The sequence below is a fragment of the Scardinius erythrophthalmus genome, assembly GCF_964197995.2.
Source record: "Scardinius erythrophthalmus genome assembly, contig: HAP1_SCAFFOLD_165, whole genome shotgun sequence".
Classification (NCBI taxonomy): domain Eukaryota; kingdom Metazoa; phylum Chordata; class Actinopteri; order Cypriniformes; family Leuciscidae; genus Scardinius; species Scardinius erythrophthalmus.
In genome coordinates this window covers 89,034-110,374 of record NW_028296446.1, presented here as the reverse complement: position 1 = coordinate 110,374, position 21,341 = coordinate 89,034, and the positions used below count along the sequence as shown (strand labels likewise).

At 38.6% G+C, this 21,341-nt stretch overlaps 1 protein-coding gene across 1 annotated transcript in view; it reads left to right on the top strand.

Annotated features, from left to right (window-relative positions):
* Window positions 1-13,356: 13,356 nt before the first annotated feature.
* The window catches only part of LOC308686335 (neoverrucotoxin subunit beta-like), a 40,654-nt gene continuing 32,669 nt past the window's right edge, over window positions 13,357-21,341 (top strand). The window contains exon 1 of the mRNA XM_081394735.1: window positions 13,357-13,468. The gene's annotated coding sequence lies outside the window, so the exon portion shown is untranslated. The remainder of the gene's footprint in view (window positions 13,469-21,341) is intronic.

Sequence of the window (21,341 nt, the reverse complement as noted above, 5' to 3'; positions counted from 1 at the left end):
TGCAGGTTTTCTCTTTTACCTTGAACCAAACTGACTGAGTAGGTCACTAATTGGTTAATCCTCTGAGGTCTGAGCTGTTTTCTGGGCACTGGAGGTGTTCTGACATGCTCTGACATTTCTGGTTATTTCTGTTACTTGTGACATTTTCATGGCTAAAGTCTAATTACACTGTATTAAGCACAAACTCTGTTACAATAATATATCAGCAGCATGTATGTAAAAGTTTGTAGTTTTGAGATAATGACATTTATGCGTGGTTTGTGAAAATACAAAAAAAAATACAAAAAAAAACACTGAAATAAGGCCATGAAACCCATACTGATTATTTCTTCACAAGACTTTTGAAAATTGTATGACGTAGCCTAGAATATTTGCTGCAAAACTATGTGAAAATCACCCTGACTGCTCATTCAGATAAGACAATATATTGATTTAAAAAATTTACGACGTGTTTTGTGTGAAAAAGCTTTATGCGGAGGTCATTAATATGTAAGCTTTTCACACCTGAGAAAGACAAAGACCCTCCCCTAACGGCCCTATTAGGAGCTATCAGGCCCTGTCATTCTGAGCAACCTTGCACAATACTGTAAATGAGGAGATTTAAAAAAGAATGGCTTTTAAATTGTTTGGATTTATTTACAACACAACATAATCCAAAGATACACAACAAATGCCAAAAAAGCACTTCAAAGACAGAGACCTTTGTGCCATTCCTAAAAACATTATACATACCTTTCATTTCCAAGATTTTCACTTTACCATGTTCACGTACAGAGACTCATGTGAATGTTGAAGTCCTCAGTGGCATCTGGGCCCTGAAAAAAAAAAAGTGAACATACTGATATCAAGAGAAAGGCCTGCACGATTTTGGAAATAAATATAAATAGATTTTTCTGGTTAAAATTGCTTTTTAAAATTCCTTTTTAAAATTCACAGAATACACACACACACACACACAAATGTTTCCAACAATATATAATGAACACCAGGTTTGTTGTGCCTTGTAGGCATAAGGTATATGTGCAGTGCTGGATAAAATAATAATAACAATAAATAACCTATAGCAGTATAAATCTTCCAAAAGATTTCAGTAACAACTAAGCTAGAGAAAAATATATTGATTATCATGTTACTTCAAATGTTTCCATCCGTTATGATGATATGAAATGAGATAATAATAAAAACATGAAGCCGTTTGGTGCGTTTTGCTTTCATCCAAAATATGATACAGTACATTCAAACGCGATCACGCTGCAAAATATGATACATTCAAACGCGATCGCGCTGCAAAATATGATACATTCAAACACGATCGCGATCCAAAATATGATACATTCAAACGCGATCGCGCTCAAATATAAAACATTATGGTTACCATATACATATCTACGTTTGAGCAGATATCCACAAACACAGTAACAGAAAACACGGGTTTAAATATTATAATATTCCCCATATATCTAGCAACAGTTCAACTGCAACGTGACATTTATGCAACAATAACAAACTAATATGTAAGAATTTCTTACCTTACATCTTTCTTGTCTTCAAATCGCGTTCTTCTTCTTCTGAGGTAGCCTAAATCCAATGTAAGCTCAGGCACGTCTTTCAAACTGACGAAAAGTGAAGTGAAGTGTTTTGTTGTTGAGGTAATGAGCGAGTTCGCGTTCCATGTGGAGATTTGCATGTGAATATCTTTTGCGCGAGTGGGCGTGGCCAAATTAACTGTAATGAGCAAGCGTTTGAGAAGCTGGACATCTTGTTGGTTTTATACAAATTACTTAAACAGAGAATATTTGTTTTCAGTTTGAATCTGATAATTTAAAAGTACACACTTAAATGTTTATAAAGGTATATGGCTCATAAATGTGTGACAAGTATTCGCTGAGTTTTGTTTCAGTTTATAGACGTGCTCAAGAAAAAAAAGTTCACCGCGACGGAGAGGCAGAACGCACACCCTGTTTATTTTCTTTATTTTACAAAAGCACAATGTTTTGATTTGATTGTAAGTGGACACATACAAAAGGAGAAATATCACAGATTCTTTTTTTATATTTCTTTTTTCTGTATGATCATAAATGACGGCGTAATTTAAGTTTATAGTGCTACAATGTGGAGAAAATCCAGCAAAACGCGCCGGCGCGTTTGTCGACCTCAGATCTCCCCTCACCGGGTAGTCTAGGTCTTAAAGGGATACTTCACCTCTGGGAAGATGAATGTGTATTTAAAATAGGTCATTTAAGTAGAAGAAATGTGAAGAAATATTTGAATTTGGAGCTTTCTAGACTGAGAAAAGCCAGAAAATGTATTTTTGGCTTATGTGGATGAAAGACAACAACTCCCAGAATGCACTTGCTTCGCTGCCTTAGGAGGCCACGCCTACCGGTAAGAGTGCTCAGTTGAAAACAACAAGGCTAGTCTACGTGATGAGTTTGCCAGGTATTTACAGAGCACCCAAAATGTCCGGGATTCGGCTTTTGCGTTCTACAGACGCCATTCATTATGTTTACTGTGGTGAGCAGGACGAGGCTGACGGCCGCGGGAGAACGGCGCGAGACCGGTGGCGTCATTACTGAGACGCGCCGGGTCTCGCATCTCTCACGGAGGAGCGGGAATTTTCTTAGCAAGGGTAAAACGCACATCAACCGATCACTTGTTTAGAGTTCATGTAAACACTACATTCAGATTCACCAATCGGAATGAATTCAGTTAGATTGAAACAAAAGGTGAGCTGCATGTTTTTATTTATTTTTTATTTATTTATATTTTTAAAACAGGAAAAGATTAAGGACAATCGGGCCTGGCTCAGTATAAAACTGATTTTCAGCAGGTTCCTGCTCTGCAGAACATATAAACCACATACACAACAAAGTTCACACACTAAACAGCTAGAGACAACAACAGACACACAAACCAAGATATTGGACAACAAGAGGGGCTATAGAGCCGTCTCAATGGTCACAGCTATACCTGTCCATTAAATGGCGAGCAAATGTTATTTTAAATAGTCTTCTTGATGTGATAGTTCTGATGTGCTGTGGGATCTCATTCCAGGTTTTAGTGAGCACATGAAAAAAAGATCTCTGTCCATAACAGTTTTTAAAAGCCGGTAAAGGCAAGAGTCCATTTGTAAAAGATCTCGTAGTGCGCTCAGACCTTGAGCTAAGTTTCGGAACCAATTCGTTTAGAGCAGTTACAGTGTGTCCATTTGAGATTTGATAAAACAAGTTTATCCCATGGCTTATTTTATAGTTCTGAAATGTCAAGGCATTACACAAAGATAGTGCAGTACAGTGGTGAGTCCAGCCTGGAAGCCTGACATGGATCTTATGAGCTCTATTATAAATTCTTATTACAGGTTCAATAATCTCATTTGTTGTTAGTGACCAAACAGGTAAACAATACGACAAAGTGGACAGAATGATGGCATGAAGATAGGTTTTTGAAACAGAAAGCAACAAATATGGTCTAATTTTGCTATAAACATATAACTTTTGGTTTAACTTTCTGGTTAGGGTTTGAACATGTTCTTGATAAGTAAGATGTGAGTCAAGATAGACTCCCAAATACTTATATGCTGATACAATTGAAAGCGTTTGATTAGAAAAAGTGATAGGATTGGATATGGATAGCTGTCTCCTAGATGAATAGAAATACATGCATTGTGTTTTCTTGACATTAAGTGTTAAATGATTATCTTGCAGCCAGTTATGTAAATGCTGCAGATCTGTGTTAAGTCTGTAATTAATTGTGTCGATATTAGAACCAGAAAGAAAAATAACAGTGTCATCAGCATATAGCAAAGAACTAGAAAAATTCAAAACACAAGGAAGATCATTAATATACATAAGAAAAAGTAAAGGACCTAAAATACTGCCCTGTGGAACTCCCATAGAACACACTCGTGGCTGTGATGTTACTGAGCCGATTCTTACAGTCTGAGATCTGTCACTTAAATATGATGTAAACATATCTATTGCGGAAGATGACAAATGAAAAGAAAGAAGTTTGTTTAACAGAATTTGATGATTGACTGTATCGAAAGCTTTCTGAAAATCTATGTATATAACTCCAGTAATCTGACCCTTGTTTAAAGACGCACGTATTTGCTCAGTGAGAAGCAACAAAGCCGACATAGTTGACCGCAAGGGTCGAAAGCCATGCTGGCAATCACTGAGCAGGTTATTATTTTCAAGGTGGTTAATTAGTTGATTATACAATATTTTTTCAAGCAACTTGGAAATGGTTGGGAGAATTGCAATTGGACGGTAGTTGGAAATATTAGTTGGATCATCAGACTTAAACATCGGGGTGATCTGGGCCGTTTTCCACAAGGCAGGAAATACTGATTGTCTAATACACAAATTAACTAAATGATGAAAGAGTGGTATAAGAGTACTGGCATGAGTTTTAAGAAAAGTCATGTTTAAATTATTTGTATCACAAGCATGAGAAGCATTCAGAGAACACAAAATATTAGTTATATCATTTTATACAATTTCAGAAAAAGAGAATTGCTGAGATAATGCTGGTACTGATGTGAGAAACAGAGGAATAGTAAATTTAGAAGATAATTCTTGTACAGATGCAATAAAATACTCATTAAAAGAATTAGCGATTTTATCATGATCAATAAGAAGAGTACCATTTATGGATATTTGCCAACTATTATTAATTTTACATTTTTTTTCACCAGTTATAGATTTCAATGTTCGCCATAATGTTCTTGGGTTGGAAACTGTTCGACTAATTTGATTTTCATAATAAGACTGTTTTGCTTTGTATAATTCAAATTTACACTTATTTCTAAACTGTGTGAAAATAAGCTTAGCTTCAGGTGTTTTTAATAATCTGTAGGCTTTCAAGGAAGAGGCCTTCTTTTTTAGGAGCTGTAAAATATCAGAAGTTACCCAAGGTACTGTATTTTGTTTAATATGTATTTTACAGGTAGTTGTATATTTTTGACGTATTGTCTCCACTCTCCTATGGAAATTTGACAGAACATGATCGGGATTTTTCAGAAACATCTCGTTACTCCAATCAGTATCAGCAAATTCAGCATTAAACTGAGACAATTTTGATTTTGGGACTTTTTTAATGTAATTATTTTTATGACATTTTGGCTGTTTAAAACATTTCCTAATGACATATATGAGTGAATGATCTGAAACTGCTGTGTTTATCACTCCTGATATGCCATACTTGGAGGGTTGATTAGTGAAAATAAGGTCCAAAATAGAATTTCGTGTTTTACCAAATCTGGTGGGATCTTTAATTAATTGATGAAGACCATATTTTATGGCAGTTGTTTTCAGAAGTTTAGATGAATTATCAATCCAATTTAAATTTATGTCACCAAGAATAACAAGCTCCTTAGTTTTAACCGATTTTATTAAGTCCGAGAACTGCAATAAATATGCAGTTGGACTGACATTTGGAGGCTTGTATGTGACAATAATAGTAACTGAAAGTTGAAAGTTGAAAGTTGATGTAAACAATGAATGGCGACCGCAGAACGCAAAAGCTGAATCCCGGACATTTTGAACGATCTCGCCCGCCGGACAAGTCCGGGAAAAGGAGGATGGTTTTCCCTACTTACTCAGCTTTCTCCTACTATTCAGCTTTCTCCACAGAACAAGAGCCTGCAAGCTTAGCTTCCAAAGAAAGACGGCTGACACTGTGTGTACATTCTGTGAGTGAGATCCCACCCTCTATGGGCGGGCTGAAAACATGCGGAACAACGCCATCTACTGGCTGTAGTCTTTAGCCTCTGGACAGAAAATCCTCCGATGACGCAAAATGACGATTTTTGCGTCATCGGAGGATTTTTTCCAGACAAAAAATACATAAATCTCTCCTCTCAGGGGGATATGAGGGTGGAAAGTACGGTAATTCGAAAATACTACAGGTTTTCTACTAATACAAAGCTTAATGCTAAATCCTGAAGTAACCCTTTAATTGGGCACTAATTGAAGGGAAAGACCAAAAACCTGCATACACTAGGCCCTCCGTGGAACCGGTTTGAGAACTCTGCATTAGACGATCTGCAAATCCGCCGTCGAACTGGGCCTTGTTTATAAAACCTATGCAATGCAGCACTGCCGATGATTTCCTGTTGAAGCGTGTTGATGTGTGCGGCCTCGCTCTCCTCTGGTCGACGTGTGCGCGGGCGCGCCTTTCCAAAAGAAATGCTCATATAAGGAGTCTACGTCATTAGATCTACGAACGAATAAAAAACAGCTGAAACTTGTACCAACCCGGAAGTAAGATTTTCGGCACAGAAATTTTCCGTTATTCGTCCAAAATATTTTTTTTAAACTTTGGCCATGTTTAGCATGAGAATCCATCTCTTTAACACTGTAAACAACTCTGAATACATGAAACACCATTTTACGGGGGGCTTTAAGATACAGTACACAGCATTAATTATAGCTTACAAATGCCTTTTCAGAATTTGCTACAGAATAGAGGAACAAAATGAAACCCAGCAAATTATTAAACCCAGCAAAGTAGATATTACAGCATTATATAGTGATATTAATCATCTAACTTTTTGTTGGTGAATAACCTAATAGGAGAAAGTATGAGGCAAGTACAGTACACAGCATGAATGATTACACCCCATCTGAACATAAAATATCAACAACAAAAACAAAACAAAAACTGCCAGAACCCCTTTTACATTTAATAGAAAATATAATAGGGATGGGTCTCGTTAAGGTTTTAACGGTATTACTACTCTTACCGATACTCCTTATCGATCCGGTTCTTTAACTGTATTCTTATCGGTTCTTTTTGTTATATTAAAGGAAAAAATAATAATTTAGAACATAATTAATATTGCTTTATATTTTGAAATGTTAAATAAATATCCATAGCAAAAAAAAAAGTAATGCTTTAACAAAACAAATAAAACATGTATGTTATGCAGAAGGGTGCAGGCTTTTGTGTTTTATATACAGAAGACATAGGACAACAAAAGTACAAACACATGGTCAAACAAAAAAAAAGTAGCCTACACAATAAAACAAATATACAAATTATATACACAGTACCCAGTGCTTTAATTTCAGTAATGTCTACTGACATTACTGTTCAGGAGTAATATGGGCTAAAAAGACATCTAATGACTTCCGCTTCCGGTCGCATGGCGTGAACAGAGCAAGAGACCAGCTCCGTGTAAATTGTATTAAATTTTATTTTCCAGACCAATTAGTTTCAAACAAACAGAGTCACAACGTTCGCGATATTAAAATGTCTCAAAGGAAGGGCAGACAATACACGCAGACGACTCTGGAGGTCGAGTCTCACGCCGCCACCGCAGAAAAAAGTGAAGGCGCTAAAGCCAGCGGAGCCGCGGGGCTAACAGAAGAAGGCCCAATCTCACTAGGCAGTCTGCGTGCCGAACTGAGATCAGAATTCAACTCGTACGGAGACACCATGCGAACATTTCTTAAAACAGAAATAGAAGGCCTTGGCAAAGAAATACGCGACGAGATCTCATCCTTGCGGGAGACAACCAAAGCGGACATGAAAACTATTCGTGACGATCTAACGGAAAAAGTCGAGAGACTGTTTTCAATGCAAGCAGAAGCAGCTAATACGCAGACGAGCATGGAGCAGTCCCTCAGCGACACTTCTGACAGGCTCACGGCTCTAGAGAATTCTTGCCAATCTCTTGCTGCTGATCATAAGAAACTTCAGGAAAAATGCGTCGATTTGGAGAACAGGAGCCGCCGCCAAAACATCAGGATACTAAACATCCCAGAGGGATCCGAAAACAACACACCAACCGCGTTTGTGGCCAAGTTTCTGTCTAAAGTGCTTGGTGAAGAAAACTTTGACGGCCCCATTCTTGTTGATCGTGCCCACAGAAGCCTTGCCCCAAAACCACATAATGGTGAACAGCCCCGACCCATAATCGCCCGCCTTCACTACTACTCGGATAAAGAAAAGATCATGTCGTTGTCCCGGTCCAAAGGCAAGCTGTCCTTCGAGGGAGTACAGGTTCATATCTTCCCTGATATGAGCCCAGAGGTAGGACGACAACGAGCAGCCTTTAATCAAGTGAAAGCCAAACTACATGACGCTGGAATCCAGTACAGAATGCTTTTCCCTGCCAAGCTGGAGATTACAGCCGATGGTTCCAAAATGTCTTTCACCGACCCACGGGCAGTGGAGAGGTTTATTGACAGCAATAAATCATCATGAGCGTTGAACGTAAGAACACTAATTTGAACACTTGTGTGTGGTAATGCTATGGCCTACACGAACTGAGTAACGGACTCTCAACCAGGTACCCAAAGAATGTGAATCCTTTTACCATTTATTTATTTTATTTTTATGTATTTGTTCTTACATCTCTTTACTATAGAATATAATTACGGTTATTTTTATTTATGGGGAACTCTGGGTTACATTAGACATAGGTACTGGCCAAAATATGGTTAAGAAGGTCTGGAAAACGAATTTGGTTTAATTTTCTTTCTTTTTTTAGGAGCTTAGTGGTAAGTCAAATGTTCACACACCTCTCTGCGTGTATAAATAACTTTTCTTTTGGGAATATGCGCTTCCTCTGTAGTTCTGACGGAGCAGCTAGTTCAGGGGAGTTCAGGGAGGGAGCAGGGTTTGTTGTATTTAGGGACTTTGGTTTATTCTGTGTTTTTACCTGCACTACAATTGAATATAACTTTGATTTTTTATTGGAGACCGTCCAAAAAAACAAAACTGAGCAATCTAAATTTTTTTTTTTTTCCAACTAAACAGTTATGGCTAAAAACTATATTTTAGACTCATTTAGTCACAAAAACTTGGTCAAAATTATTTCCTGGAATTGTAAAGGACTCAATGGACCTATTAAATGAGGAAATGTATTGACCCACCTTAAAAAATTAGAGATGGATATCGGGTTTTTACAAGAAACACACTTGAGAGATCAGGATCATAAACGGTTACGAACTAAATGGATTGGACAGATATTTCATTCTAAATTCCCAGTAAAAAACAGAGGCGCAGCTATAATTATTAGAAAGACAATTCCCTTCTTAGCATCAAAAATAATATCTGATCCTCGAGGACGATATATTATTGTTACAGGAAAATTGTACAATAAACCAGTTACTCTAACTAGTGTATATGCCCCCAATATTGATGATGAGGCTTTTATTACCTCTTTCTTTACAGCATTACCTAATATGGATTCTCATAAATTGATTATTGGAGGGGATTTTAATTTGGTGTTAGACCCAATAATTGATAGGTCATCACAAAAACCATCCAACATGTCAAAGTCTGCTAAAGCCATTCATGCACTCATGAATACCTATAAATTATTTGATCCATTTAGAGTTTTATCTCCCAACACAAGGAAATATTCTTATTTCTCTCCGGTTCATCATTCGTTTTCTAGAATAGATTTCTTTTTAATTGATTATGCATATTTAACAAACATCAAATACTGTGACTACGAAGCAATTGTGTTATCTGATCATAGTCCAGTATCATTCCACATAGAGATGGGACATGATCTGACAACCAAAAAATGGCGGTTTAATAATGCTCTTTTATTGGATGATAAAGTAATAGAAGAACTGCAAAAACAAATTGATATATTTTTGCATACAAATGATGATCCAGAGATTAAAAGATCCACCTTGTGGGAAACATTTAAAGCATACATGAGGGGCCAGATTATTTGCCTGAATAGCTTGAAAAATAAGCAGCGAAGGGACAAGGAGTTGAAATTGACCCAAGAACTTAAGGAAATTGACAGAGTTTATGCTAACTCCCCCACACCAGAACTTTATAAAAGAAAGCAGTCATTGCAGACCGAACTCAATTTATTATACACTGCAGAAACGACTAAATTCTTGACACAATTAAGACACAAAAATTATGAATATGGGGAAAAAACAGGTAAATTATTAGCCCAGCAAATTAAAGAAGAAGCAGCGTCAAGGTTAATAACAGAGATACGGACAGATTCCGGTCAGACAACAACCGATCCTAAAATAATAAATGACACATTCAAGAATTTTTATTTTAAATTGTACTCTTCAGAATCCAAAAATGATTCAAACTTAATAGAACAATTTTTTGATAAACTTCAGATACCTACTATAAATTTAGAAAACAAAAAATTATTAGAACAACCTATTTCAAACTTAGAAATAAAACAAGCTATACAGTGTATGCAAAACTCTAAGTGCCCTGGACCTGATGGTTACAGTGTTGAATTCTACAAGGCTTTTATAGATCAAATTTCAACACTTCTTTTGAGTGTCTATAATGAAGCATTGACTACAGGTTCTCTACCTCCAACGTTATACGATGCATGCATCTCTTTAATCCATAAATCTGGCAAAGACCCTCTAGAACCAGGTTCATATAGACCCATAAGCCTTTTGAATGTGGATAATAAAATTTTGGCAAAGATCTTAGCCATACGTTTGGAAAAGGTCCTTCCGACCGTTGTGTCACCAGACCAAACTGGATTTGTTAAAGACAGGCAGTTGTTTTTCAACATCAGGCGACTGTTCAACATTATCTACACTCAAAATCCAAATAAAGAGGTGTCCGAAATATTGGTCTCACTAGATGCCGAGAAGGCCTTCGACAGGGTCGAGTGGGATTCTCTCTTCTCGGCCCTGTCGAGGTTTGGATTTGGCCCCTACTACATTTCTTTAATACAACTACTTTATGCTCAACCTAAAGCATGTGTTCACACAAATAATATGGATTCTTGCTCTTTTCCTCTTCACCGTCCAACACAACAAGGCTGCCCTTTATCTCCCTTGTTGTTTGCGCTGGTCATAGAACCTCTTGCTATTTTGCTGCGCTCTACGGGGGATTATAAGGGGATTGTAAGAGGAGATAAGGAGCATAAGGTGTCCTTATATGCAGACGATCTGCTTCTATATATTTCAGATCCATCTCTGTCTCTACCAAAAATTATGACCATGCTATCGGACTTCGGTAAAGTATCAGGATATAAAATTAACCTGTCAAAAAGCATATTGTTTCCGATCAGCTCTAGGGCAAAAGATCAAGTACATACACTCTCCCCTTTTCCCTTTGCTGTTTCAGACTGTTTTAAATATCTCGGAATAAATATCACACAGGAAATATCTGGCCTCTTCAGCAAAAACTTTGTAAACCTATATAAACAAACGGAGCAACAGATCGAGAGGTGGTCTAATCTCCCGATCTCTCTCGCTGGCCGAATTAATATTATAAGAATGAATGTTTTACCGAAATATTTATTTTTATTTCAGTGTGTTCCAATTTTGATTAATAAGAAATTTTTTACCAAAATAGATTCTTTAATTGCGTCCTTTATTTGGAATAAAAAGATATCAAGAATTAAAAAATCCTTTTTACAAAGACCCAAACCCATAGGAGGAATGGGATTGCCCAGCTTCCGGCTCTATTATTGGTCCTGTAATATTCGATGTATGTCATTTTGGAATGGATCTCACAAACCTGATTGGGAACAGATGGAAAATCAAGCTTTTTCTCCTAATACATTGAAATCATTAATACATTACACCTCTGATCTTTCTAAATTTAAGGCTCAGAATCCTGTTGTGTCCCACTCACTAAAAATTTGGTCTCAGATTAGAAGACATTTTCATTGGAATCAATGTTCAGTCCTTACACCAATAATTGGTAATCAAGCACATAAGCTGTTTTCAGGTCAAACATTTCAACAATGGGACCTTAAAGGAGTGCACACAATTAAAGACCTCTTCATTGATAAAATATTTCCAACATTTGAACAATTAATACATAAATTTAATATTGATAACAAAGACTTTTTTAAATACTTGCAAATGCGCAACTTTACTAAAGCAACATTTCCCTCTTTTCCCAATCAGCCTGAAGTATGTCCTATGAACAATGTATTATTGAACAACCCACTTAAAAAAGGTTCTATTTCTAGAATATATAATTACCTTTCACAGCTAGATAGTACAACTACACTTGACCATATAAAGGATGCTTGGAGTGAAGACTTGGGAATAAACATCACAGACGACCAATGGATCGAAGCTCAAGAGCGGGTCCACTCCTCTTCAGTTTGTATCAGACACGGTCTGCTGCAGTTTAAAATCCTGCACCGATTACACCTTTCCAAACAAAGACTATCCAGGATGTTTCCGGGAATGGACGCCTCTTGTGAACGTTGTGGCTATGCCCCTGCTTCATTGTCACATACATTTTGGGACTGTCCCCACATCACCCTCTATTGGTCTAAAATAATTGAGACTTTGTCAGCAATTTTTAATGTTAGACTCCCAGCAGATCCAGTAATGTCACTATTTGGTGTTGTACCTACAGATATACATTTGAACAGCTCACAAATTAATGTATTGTGTTTTGTGATGTTGCTAGCCAGACGTCTAATTTTACTAAACTGGAAAAATAAAATTCCTCCTACTCACCAAAACCTTCTTAGAGACGTAATGCAATATTTACAATTGGAAAAAATTAAATATTCTTTAAGGAAGAAAGAACAAAAATTTTACTCAATTTGGCAACCTTTTATTAATTATTACAATAAGTAAAATTGGACGGCCCCCCTAATGCCTGATTTGATAAAGTTTTTTAGAAAAAACCTACCTACCCTTCCTTTAAGCCTTGTAGAACTATTGTATCACACACTGTACCGATGCTTGTATCGAAATGACACTACCATGTGATTGATGACGTTAGAAGCTTCGAATGTCGTGCAGTATAAATTTTTTTTAAAACCTCATCCGATGCATAAAAAGGGAAATGATTATTGAGGAAGCATTATTTAAATAATTTAACACTACACATCCCTATAATATAAATTATATATATTTTAAACAGAACACCTAAAATATTCTTCTCAATTACTTTAATTATGATCACATACTTGTATATTTTATATCATTGATCAGTATGTGAATCTGTTTACCAGACTACACATCACACGAGTTGTGGCCTCATTGGCACAAATGATATATTTCTCATGTCTGTGAGGCATCTAGCCTATACGCTGAGTTTTGGTTCATTTATGAGACGAGCTTCAGTTCACGTGCAATGCAAGTGATCGCGCCGGCGCCTCCATGCCCTGATTATATTGTCTGCTATATTTGCATATGTATTAAATCCAGGTGGGATATAAGATAACATAATCTGATACAGAATATAATGTATATTGTAGGCCTATATGCAGGGGCGGACTGGGACAAAAATTCAGCCCTGGCACTATAGCCACACAAACACAGTATACTGCCAAAAATGATTGTATACTGCCAGAAAGCATTTCAAGGTCAAAGGGGCAATGACCACTGGGCCACGTCCCCTCCAACCTTTCTCAACATTTCTGAGAACACTTTTTTCTGACAACACACTTTTTCATGAGACATTTCCTCAGTAGCAGAACTTAACTATAACTACAGCCTCAGACTTCTTACCATATCAGGAACAGAGACTCCAGGTAAGATGTGATTTTAAAACAATATCAACAGGCAGTGTCAGTGTGTTTTGGAGTAAAGGTTAAGAGAAGGTTAATACAATGCTCAGCAAATCAATCTACATGTTCACTGAAAGAAAAAGTTAAAGCAAGTTTTCAGAGGATAGACATTAGTAATTGTGAAAATATTGTAATATCTCTGTAAAGCTGCTTTGAAACAATCTACATTGTTAAAAGCGTTATATAAATGAAGATGACTTGACTTGACTTGAAACCATGAAGTTGAAACTCGAAATACTAAAAAGTGCAAAGTTGTATTTAACTATTATATTATCTTTTACCTTTTATATTACTGATATGTGTGTGTGTGTGTGTGTGTGTGTGTGTGTGTGTGTGTGTGTGTGTGTGTGTGTGTCCTGTGCTAGCAGAATGAGTCAGAATGTTAATTCTTCTTAATATCATTAATTCATCTTTCTCACTAGGATACGTACTAAAAACCTTTAAGCTGGCTATGATTAGACCCCTTGTTAAAAAAACGCAACTTGATCGTACAGAATTAGTCAATTACAGGCTGATCTCAAATCTACCTTTTCTGTCAAAGATACTAGAAAAGGCAGTATCTCCACAACTGTGTTCCTTTTTAGAAAGAAATGATATCTGCGAGGATTTTCAGTCAGGATTTAGACCGTACCATAATAAATGGTAAAAAAAAATTAAACAATAAACCATTATAAATGATTTGCTCTTATCATCCGATCATGGTTGTATCTCTCTATTAGTGTTACTCGATCTTAGTGCTCCATTTGACACTATCGACCACAACATTCTTTTAAATAGACTCTGAAAATTATGTTGGCATTAGTGGAATTGCATTAGCATGATTTAAATCATACTTATCTGACCATTATCAGCAGGGGTTAAATTGGGATTTATTATGTGGGGGGGATCTCCCTAGGGGGTCCGGGGGTATGCCCCCCTCTGGAATTTTATTTGAAAAATAAACCATTTAATGACACTTTCTGGAGAGTTTTGTGCAAAGAAATAGAGAAATTGAGTCTTACATGATATGTGAAAAACTGCAAGGTTAAGAGCATATGCTTTGCATTGTTGTAGTATCAACAGGTATTAGGACATTTAGCATTTACATTACTGTTAATCAGTCATCACTTGATTACACATTGTATTACCCTGTTATGATATAGTGACCCATACAATGTGCCAAACATAATGTGCCACATGAAGAGACAGTGCAGCATATGACAGTAGCAACAGCTGAGAAGATTTGGGTCTGTGGTGACCAGGTCCACCTCACACAAACTTCCTTCTCCCATTCTCTCTCTTTACTAAAAGAGAAACCCACTCTAAATCCAGCACATCTGGAAAATTACAGTATTACAGACCACATTGCTAGAACTGCCCGGTCATGTAGATTTACCTTGTACAACATTAGGAGGATCAGGCCCTTCCTTTCAGAGCTACACAACTCCTTGTCGATGATGACGATCCATAACAACAGAGCCTAAACCAATGAGAACGCAGGACAGTGATGACGATACATAACAACAGAGCCTAAACTAATGAGAACGCGGGACAGTGATGACGATACATAACAACAGAGCCTAAACCAATGAGAACGCAGGACAGTGATGACGATACATAACAACAGAGCCTAAACCAATGAGAACGTGGGACAGTGATGACGATACATAACAACAGAGCCTAAACCAATGAGAACACGGGACAGTGATGACGATACATAACAACAGAGCCTAAACCAATGAGAACGCAGGACAGTGATGACGATACATAACAACAGAGCCTAAACTAATGAGAACGTGGGACAGTGATGACGATACATAACAACAGAGCCTAAACCAATGAGAATGCGGAACAGTGATGACGATACATAACAACAGAGCCTAAACTAATGAGAACGTGGGACAGTGATGACGATACATAACAACAGAGCCTAAACCAATGAGAACACGGGACAGTGATGACGATACATAACAACAGAGCCTAAACTAATGAGAACGTGGGACAGTGATGACGATACATAACAACAGAGCCTAAACCAATGAGAACACGGGACAGTGATGACGATACATAACAACAGAGCCTAAACCAATGAGAACGCAGGACAGTGATGACGATACATAACAACAGAGCCTAAACTAATGAGAACGTGGGACAGTGATGACGATACATAACAACAGAGCCTAAACCAATGAGAATGCGGAACAGTGATGACGATACATAACAACAGAGCCTAAACCAATTAGAACGCAGGACAGTGATGACGATACATAACAACAGAGCCTAAACCAATGAGAACACGGGACAGTGATGACGATACATAACAACAGAGCCTAAACCAATGAGAATGCGGAACAGTTTTGATGAAACATAACAACAGAGCCTAAACCAATGAGAACGCAGGACAGTGATGACAATTCATAACAACACAGCCTAAACCAATGAGAACGCAGGACAGTGATGACGATACATAACAACAGAGCTTAAACCAATGAGAATGCAGGACAGTGATGACGATACATAACAACAGAGCCTAAACCAATGAGAACGCGGGACAGTGATGACGATTCATAACAACACAGCCTAAACCAATGAGAACACAGGACAGTGATGACAATTCATAACAACACAGCCTAAACCAATGAGAACGCAGGACAGTGATGACGATACATAACAACAGAGCTTAAACCAATGAGAACGCGGGACAGTGATGACGATACATAACAACAGAGCCTAAAATAATGAGAACGCAGGACAGTGATGATGATTCATAACAACAGAGCCTAAACCAATGAGAATGCGGAACAGTTTTGATGAAACATAACAACAGAGCCTAAACCAATGAGAATGCAGGACAGTGATGACGATTCATAACAACACAGCCTAAACCAATGAGAACACAGGACAGTGATGACAATTCATAACAACAGAGCCTAAACCAATGAGAATGCAGGACAGTGATGACGATTCATAACAACAGAGCCTAAACCAATGAGAACGTGGGACAGCGATGGCGATACATAACAACAGAGCTTAAACCAATGAGAATGCAGGACAGTGATGACGATTCATAACAACAGAGCCTAAACCAATGAGAACGCGGAACAGTGATGACGATACATAACAACAGAGCCTAAACCAATGAGAATGCAGGACAGTGATGACGATACATAATAACAGAGCCTAAACCAATGAGAATGCAGGACAGTGATGACGATTCATAACAACAGAGCCTAAACCAATGAGAACGCGGGACAGTGATGACGATACATAACAACAGAGCATAAACTAATGAGAACGCGGGACAGTGATGACGATTCATAACAACAGAGCCTAAACCAATGAGAATGCAGGACAGTGATGACGATACATAACAACACAGCCTAAACCAATGAGAACACAGGACAGTGATGACAATTCATAACAACAGAGCATAAACTAATGAGAACGCGGGACAGTGATGACGATTCATAACAACAGAGCCTAAACCAATGAGAATGCAGGACAGTGATGACGATTCATAACAACAGAGCCTAAACCAATGAGAATGCAGGACAGTGATGACGATACATAACAACACAGCCTAAACCAATGAGAACACAGGACAGTGATGACAATTCATAACAACAGAGCATAAACTAATGAGAACGCGGGACAGTGATGACGATTCATAACAACAGAGCCTAAACCAATGAGAACACAGGACAGTGATGACGATACATAACAACAAAGCCTAAACCAATGAGAACGCGGGACAGTGATGACGATACATAACAACAGAGCCTAAACCAATGAGAATGCAGGACAGTGATGACGATTCATAACAACACAGCCTAAACCAATGAGAACACAGGACAGTGATGACAATTCATAACAACAGAGCATAAACTAATGAGAACGCAGGACAGTGATGACGATACATAACAACAGAGCCTAAACCAATGAGAACGCGGGACAGTGATGACGATTCATAACAACAGAGCCTAAACCAATGAGAATGCGGAACAGTGATGACGATACATAACAACAGAGCATAAACTAATGAGAACGCGGGACAGTGATGACAATTCATAACAACAGAGCCTAAACCAATGAGAACGCGGGACAGTGATGACGATACATAACAACAGAGCATAAACCAATGAGAATGCGGAACAGTGATGACGATACATAACAACAGAGCATAAACTAATGAGAACGCGGGACAGTGATGACGATTCATAACAACAGAGCCTAAACCAATGAGAATGCGGAACAGTGATGACGATACATAACAACAGAGCATAAACTAATGAGAACGCAGGACAGTGATGACGATACATAACAACAGAGCGTAAACCAATGAGAACGCAGGACAGTGATGACGATACATAACAACAGAGCGTAAACCAATGAGAACGCAGGACAGTGATGACGATACATAACAACAGAGCGTAAACCAATGAGAACGCAGGACAGTGATGACGATTCATAACAACAGAGCCTAAACCAATGAGAATGCGGAACAGTTTTGATGAAACATAACAACAGAGCCTAAACCAATGAGAACGCGGGACAGTTTTGACGATCCATAACAACAGAGCCTAAACCAATGAGAACGCGGGACAGTGATGACGATTCATAACAACAGAGCCTAAACCAATGAGACTGCAGGACAGTGATGACGATTCATAACAACAGAGCCTAAACCAATGAGAACGCGGGACAGTGATGACGATTCATAACAACAGAGCCTAAACCAATGAGAACACAGGACAGTGATGACAATTCATAACAACAGAGCATAAACTAATGAGAACGCGGGACAGTGATGACGATTCATAACAACAGGGGGTAAACCAATGAGAACGCAGGACAGTGATGACGATTTATAACAACACAGCCTAAACCAATGAGAACGCGGGACAGTGATGACGATTCATAACAACAGAGCCTAAACCAATGAGAACGCAGGACAGTGATGACGATTCATAACAACAGAGCCTAAACCAATGAGAACGCGGGACAGTGATGACGATTCATAACAACAGAGCCTAAACCAATGAGAACACAGGACAGTGATGACAATTCATAACAACAGAGCATAAACTAATGAGAACGCGGGACAGTGATGACGATTCATAACAACAGAGCCTAAACCAATGAGAACGCGGGACAGTGATGACGATTCATAACAACAGAGCCTAAACCAATGAGAACACAGGACAGTGATGACAATTCATAACAACAGAGCATAAACTAATGAGAACGCAGGACAGTGATGACGATTCATAACAACAGAGCCTAAACCAATGAGAACGCGGGACAGTGATGACGATTCATAACAACAGAGCCTAAACCAATGAGAACGCAGGACAGTGATGACGATTCATAACAACAGAGCCTAAACCAATGAGAACGCGGGACAGTGATGACGATTCATAACAACAGAGCCTAAACCAATGAGAACGCGGGACAGTGATGACGATTCATAACAACAGAGCCTAAACCAATGAGAACGCAGGACAGTGATGACGATTCATAACAACAGAGCCTAAACCAATGAGAACGCAGGACAGTGATGACGATTCATAACAACAGAGCCTAAACCAATGAGAACGCAGGACAGTGATGACGATTCATAACAACAGAGCCTAAACCAATGAGAACACAGGACAGTGATGACAATTCATAACAACAGAGCATAAACTAATGAGAACGCGGGACAGTGATGACGATTCATAACAACAGGGGGTAAACCAATGAGAACGCAGGACAGTGATGACGATTTATAACAACACAGCCTAAACCAATGAGAACGCGGGACAGTGATGACGATTCATAACAACAGAGCCTAAACCAATGAGAACGCAGGACAGTGATGACGATTCATAACAACAGAGCCTAAACCAATGAGAACGCGGGACAGTGATGACGATTCATAACAACAGAGCCTAAACCAATGAGAACACAGGACAGTGATGACAATTCATAACAACAGAGCATAAACTAATGAGAACGCGGGACAGTGATGACGATTCATAACAACAGAGCCTAAACCAATGAGAACGCGGGACAGTGATGACGATTCATAACAACAGAGCCTAAACCAATGAGAACACAGGACAGTGATGACAATTCATAACAACAGAGCATAAACTAATGAGAACGCAGGACAGTGATGACGATTCATAACAACAGAGCCTAAACCAATGAGAACGCGGGACAGTGATGACGATTCATAACAACAGAGCCTAAACCAATGAGAACACAGGACAGTGATGACAATTCATAACAACAGAGCATAAACTAATGAGAACGCAGGACAGTGATGACGATTCATAACAACAGAGCCTAAACCAATGAGAACGCGGGACAGTGATGACGATTCATAACAACAGAGCCTAAACCAATGAGAACGCAGGACAGTGATGACGATTCATAACAACAGAGCCTAAACCAATGAGAACGCGGGACAGTGATGACGATTCATAACAACAGAGCCTAAACCAATGAGAACACAGGACAGTGATGACAATTCATAACAACAGAGCATAAACTAATGAGAACGCGGGACAGTGATGACGATTCATAACAACAGGGGGTAAACCAATGAGAACGCAGGACAGTGATGACGATTTATAACAACACAGCCTAAACCAATGAGAACGCGGGACAGTTTTGACGATCCATAACAACAGAGCCTAAACCAATGAGAACGCGGGACAGTGATGACGATTCATAACAACACAGCCTAAACCAATGAGAATGCGGAACAGTTTTGATGAAACATAACAACAGAGCCTAAACCAATGAGAACGCGGGACAGTGATGACGATTCATAACAACAGAGCCTAAACCAATGAGAATGCAGGACAGTGATGACGATTCATAACAACACAGCCTAAACCAATGAGAACACAGGACAGTGATGACAATTCATAACAACAGAGCATAAACTAATGAGAACGCGGGACAGTGATGACGATCCATAACAACAGAGCGTAAACCAATGAGAACGCAGGACAGTGATGACGATACATAACAACACAGCCTAAACCAATGAGAATGCGGAACAGTTTTGATGAAACATAACAACAGAGCCTAAACCAATGAGAACGCGGGACAGTTTTGACGATCCATAACAACAGAGCCTAAACCAATGAGAACGCAGGACAGTGATGACGATACATAACAACACAGCCTAAACCAATGAGAATGCGGAACAGTTTTGACGATCCATAACAACAGAGCCTAAACCAATGAGAATGCAGGACAGTGATGACGATTCATAACAACAGAGCCTAAACCAATGAGAATGCAGGACAGTGATGACGATTCATAACAACAGAGCCTAAACCAATGAGAACGCAGGACAGTGATGACAATTCATAACAACAGAGCATAAACTAATGAGAACACGGGACAGTTATGACAATCCATAACAACAGGGGGTAAACCAATGAGAACGCAGGACAGTGATGACGATACATAACAACACAGCCTAAACCAATGAGAACACAGGACAGTGATGACAATTCATAACAACAGAGCATAAACTAATGAGAACACGGGACAGTTATGACAATCCATAACAACAGGGGGTAAACCAATGAGAACGCAGGACAGTGATGACGATACATAACAACACAGCCTAAACCAATGAGAACGCGGGACAGTTTTGACGATCCATAACAACAGAGCCTAAACCAATGAGAACGCGGGACAGTTTTGACGATCCATAACAACACAGCCTAAACCAATGAGAATGCGGGACAGTGATGACGATCCATAACAACAGAGCCTAAACCAATGAGAACGCAGGACAGTGATGACGATTCATAACAACACAGCCTAAACCAATGAGAACACAGGACAGTGA